The following is a 5,000-nucleotide window of genomic DNA, read 5'->3' as shown; positions in this document are numbered from 1 at the left end:
CTGACTGGGATGCCGTGTATTATCGAATCCCTGCTGCCGTGCATCAATGGCAACAAGGAGTAGAGTCGGTAAGGTTACCGGATTCTCGAACTGATGTACTCCAAAAAATAAAGAATTAAAATAACAAAGTCTAATCTATATAAGTAATGTTGAATAAAGCTTATTTTTAATCTTCTTTGAAGGCAGAAAATAGTAAGGTAAAAATAAAGTCCTCTCTATGCTCTGAAGTAACATATAAAAAAAACTAGCAATAAAAAAAATACCAAGTCTTCGTCTTGGAAAATAACAAAATCTAAAAGAAAAATCTTCTTTGTGGAAAATAGTAAAATAAAAAAACCAAGTCTTCACCTTGGAAAATAACAAAATCTAATCTAAAACATCTTAAATAAAGCTTGTCTGTAGTCTTCTTTGTAGGCAGAAAATAGTACGTTACAGGACTCTCAAACTGATGTATTCCAAAAATAAAGAATTAAAATAACAAAGTCTAATCTATATAAGCGCTCTTGAATAAAGCAGTGTAAAAAAAAAAAATAGCAATATAAAAAAACCAAGTCTTCGTCTTGGAAAATAACAAAATCTAAAAGAAAAGAAAAGTCTTCTTTGTGGAAAATAGTAAAATAAAAAAAACCAAGACTTCACCTTGGAAAATAACAAAATCTAATCTAAAACATCTTAAATAAAGCTTATTTGTAATCTTCTTTGTAGGCAGAAAATAGTAAGTTACAGGACTCTCGAACTGATGTAGTCCAAAAATAAAGAATTAAAATAACAAAGTCTAATCTATATAAGTGCTCTTGAATAAGCTTCGTGTAAAAAAATAGCAATAAAAAAATACCAAGTCTTCGTCTTGGAAAATAACAAAATCTAAAAGAAAAGTCTTCTTTGTGGAAAATAGTAAAATAAAAAACCAAGACTTCACCTTGGAAAATAACAAAATCTAATCTAAAACATCTTAAATAAAGCTGGTTTGTAGTCTTCTCTCGAACTGATGTAGTGCAAAAATAAAGAATTAAAATAACAAAGTCTAATCTATATAAGTGCTCTTGAATAAAGCTTCCTGTAAAAAATAGCAAAAAAATACCAAGTCTTCGTCTTGGAAAATAACAAAATCTAAAAGAAAAGAAAAGTCTTCTTTGTGGAAAATAGTAAAATAAAAAAAACCAAGACTTCACCTTGGAAAATAACAAAATCTAATCTAAAACATCTTAAATAAAGCTTATTTCTAATCTTCTTTGTAGGCAGAAAATAGTAAGTTACAGGACTCTCGAACTGATGTAGTCCAAAAATAAAGAATTAAAATAACAAAGTCTAATCTATATAAGTGCTCTTGAATAAGCTTCGTGTAAAAAATAGCAATATAATAAAAATACCAAGTCTTCGTCTTGGAAAATAACAAAATCTAAAAGAAAGGTCTTCTTTATGGAAAATAGTAAAATAAGAATACCAAGACTTCACCTTGGAAAATAACAAAACCATCTTGAAAAAAGCTTATTTTTAATCTTCTTTGTAGGCAGAAAATAGTAAGGCGAAAATAAAGTCCCCTCTAAGCTCTAAAGTAACAAATACGACGTGTTAAAAAAAAAAAAAACTAACAATAAAAAAAAGAACCAAGACTCCGTCTTGGAAAATAACAATCTAAATTGTGGAAAATAGTAAAATGAAATAAAAACCGACTTCACCTTCGAAAATAACAAAATCAATCTAAAACAAATGACATCTTAAAACAAAACTATTATTTGTTTCGGAGGTTGTCTATGACTGTTCATAGACCGCATAATTTCCACAGAACATTCTCAGAATATCAAGAGAGAAAAGCAGCGTTCTGCGGGAAATCATCTTGGCCAGTGATGTCGTTCTGGGTTTGGTCAGGCCCAGGGAGGTAAGTACCTCGTTATTCTCAAGGGGCCACTTTCCTCTTGCCCCAACCGGGAATCCAAAGAATGTGACCTTGCTAGCCTTCGTCAGCACTTTGACTTGATCACCAAGAGGGGTATAGTACGAAACTTTGTGCGAGGCAGCATCTGACAAGGTATTCTTTGAAAGCTCAAAACGGACGGTGACATCGATCACAACCGCCTCCTCATCTTTTGCAAACACGAGGTCAGGCTTTCTCATCTCTCCCGTCTCGGATATGAACCGTGGCTCTTTGTATACAGACCAGCCCAATCTAGCCGCTTCGTCTGCCAGAATGTTACTGATCTTGTTATGTCGCGCAATTCTTGCTTTCTGTACTGCAGGACATTGACCGAGAATGTGCGAAAGGGACTCGAGTCTGGCAGAGCATTTCCTGCAGGAACGTAAGGCCCCATCTCTGCCTCTGTTCAAGCTTTCTCTTGTTGGGTAAATATTTGCCCTTAGTTGTAGTGCTGCGATAAAGAAGCATTGTTTAAAGCCGCACCATGGCCTCAACCAAGCATTACTGATTCTATCATGCGCAAAGTTTACAATGCCCCTTCCTTGAACCGGCTTTTCGCACCATCTCTGAAATTCATGCTCCCTCCAATCGCAGGGTCTCGGATATACAGGTTCTTTTGACACCGAGTCCCTGAGAACGAATGTTGGGATTGCATCACTGTCACCCCCTGCTCGTACCCACAAATTACGGTATTCTTCCTCCATACCCTGCGAGGACACAATATTACGGGTGATAGCATCGGACGAGTTTGCTATACGTTGCAGCCTTCTAACTTGAACCGAAGGGATTGTTTTTTCCAGTTTCAAGATGGCAAGGCCTCCGTCTCGGGCTCTGGCATATAACAGTCCATCACAAGTTGAAGCGGGAAGGTGGAGCCATCCTTTTACCGCCTTTCTAATCTCTTGGTCCAACCCACGGAGAGTTGATTGCTTGCAGTCCGAGTGGTCTGCAGGATATAACAATCTGGGTAGGGCATAGGCATTGAGTAGTTCAACCTTCTGAGTTGGCTTCAGAGGCGCCTCATCGATTTTCGAGATCCATGTCTTTAGCTGACAATGTAGATCAGGCTGTATAGTGCCAGTCCAAGGGCCAATTTTCAGACCAAGGTATTTCGTTGATTCATCAGGTTGGATCATATGGACATCTTTATTTTTGATAGTCCATGGGTCGCAGTTGTTCACCGTATATGAATCTTTGGTTGGGCTTATCATGAAGCCCTGGCACTTTCTGGCCTGAACCTCCAATCCCGATAGCCCACAAAATGATTCCAAGATCGCTAGATTGGCGGCCATACCAACCCAAGATTCGCTCACCAACACCAAATCATCAGCAAACGCAAGAGCTGTCACGTGGTCGGTATCAATGGAGTACCCAACTCCGTGTGACTCTAGGGTGCATATCAAAGGGTCCATGGCAAGATTGAAGAGCAGGGGTGACATGGGGTCACCCTGTTTGACACCAACACGTATGCTAATTTCTCGAGTCGACTCGCCATTGCTTTTGAACGAGGTCGTACACCGATCGTAGGCGTTCTGGATGATGCCCACCACGTGTTCATCTACTTTCTTGTGCCTTAACACCCATAAAATATGAGCATGCGAAACCGAGTCAAAAGCTTTCGCTATGTCGATAAACATGACAGCCAACGGCCTGTGCAATTTCTTAGCATGTCTCATAAGGTCCTGTAGCACCTTAAGATTTTCAGAGCAGCCAGATGCCGCTATAAAACCACGCTGCCTTGGGTTTAAGGGACAAGCACGAGCAAGACGTGCAGTCATTATTCTGGAAAATAATCTCAGAATCATTGAACCGATCGTTATTGGTCTCCAGTTCCCCAATTCTTTCAGCTTTTCATCGTCCATAACCTTAGGAATAAGAATCGTCCTATTCTTTTTCAACTCTTTGGGAATAATTCCTGTAATCATCCATGCATTAAATAGGGCTGTCAGTGTCCGACCCTCGGGGTCGGCAGCACAGATTGCAGCCCTTGTTAGGCCATCTGGCCCAGCTGCTGACGTTGGTTTAATGGCCCGTATGGCAGTCTGAACTTCCTCCACCGAAATTAGGGGCTCAAAGTATTCGTTATTTGCAACACCTGATGACTTAAATTGGCCCAGGCCATTGAATGGCAACACCTTCTCCCATTTTTCGCAGTAAAAACGATATACATCTGCGTTCGGGATTCGGCATTCATGACGTTCAGTGCCATCCAGGACTAAGGACGCAAGAAGAGAGCGGTTCTTAAAGAAGAGCTTCTGGTGCTTCATGAAGCTTCCTCGTTTTTCCGCTCTCTTCTTCATCCAAGATCGTGTGGGTAATATCCTGGGTTTAATAATGTCGTTCTTGGGTTTTGAACGTTTGCCTTTGTTTTTCACCAATCTCATCGGACAAAGCATCAATGCTGTGGCAGTTTCTACGAGGGCATCATGTTGGCCCTCGCCGTTAAGCCAAGCCTTTATTGCCTCCATTGCAGGCTTTTCCAAGGTCCCAGAATTCTCATTCGTAAGCCGCTCAGCTGCTTGAGCGAGTATGGATGAAGTCCCCGTTGTTACATTTGGTGGGGGAGACAATGTCTCAAGAGGCCTAGAAGAAAAATGTAAGCTGTCTGACATGGGGGCCCCTGTCTTTTTACTTAGGTCCCGTCTCTTGTCAGAGACTTGCTTGTTGGTCTTAGTCCCAAGCGCTTCAGCAATGATCTTATTGATATTCTTTTTCCCCTGAAACTGCAACTCTAGAAGGGCCAGCTGTTCTACTTCCTTCAAAGACCAGCAGCTACGGTGTACCCCTCTCTGCGAGGTACCCTTTATACCATCTTTAATCCTTTCCTCATTACGGGTGACTGGGTGAGCATGCCTCTTGTGCTGCGAAAGGCCACTTAGAGTCGCAAAGCGTGCCTGGCAACATTCACAGACCATTGGTAAGCTTTCCTCAGTTAACTTTATTCCCCCACATTTGGGGGCATGACAGGCAATCGATCGGTGGTTTGAGTTGGTTTTGTCACATTTAGCGCACTTAAACACCAGAGGAATGTCTCTGTGTTTGATGTTAAAATGTGCAACAAGTTCAGATGCTTTGCCCATGTGTT

The 5,000-nt window shown here is 40.6% G+C and overlaps 1 pseudogene; it reads right to left on the bottom strand.

Annotated features, from left to right (window-relative positions):
* Positions 1 to 5,000, bottom strand: part of LOC142920730 (28S ribosomal RNA) — a 10,304-nt pseudogene that overhangs the window by 2,133 nt on the left and 3,171 nt on the right.

This window comes from Petromyzon marinus, unplaced genomic scaffold (genome assembly GCF_048934315.1).
Source record: "Petromyzon marinus isolate PM22_M1 ecotype Great Lakes invasive population unplaced genomic scaffold, UKy_Petmar_22M1.pri1.0 PM_G_Scaffold_73, whole genome shotgun sequence".
NCBI lineage: Eukaryota > Metazoa > Chordata > Hyperoartia > Petromyzontiformes > Petromyzontidae > Petromyzon > Petromyzon marinus.
Note: the sequence above shows the minus strand (reverse complement) of the source record. Positions and strands in the feature narration are given on the sequence as shown.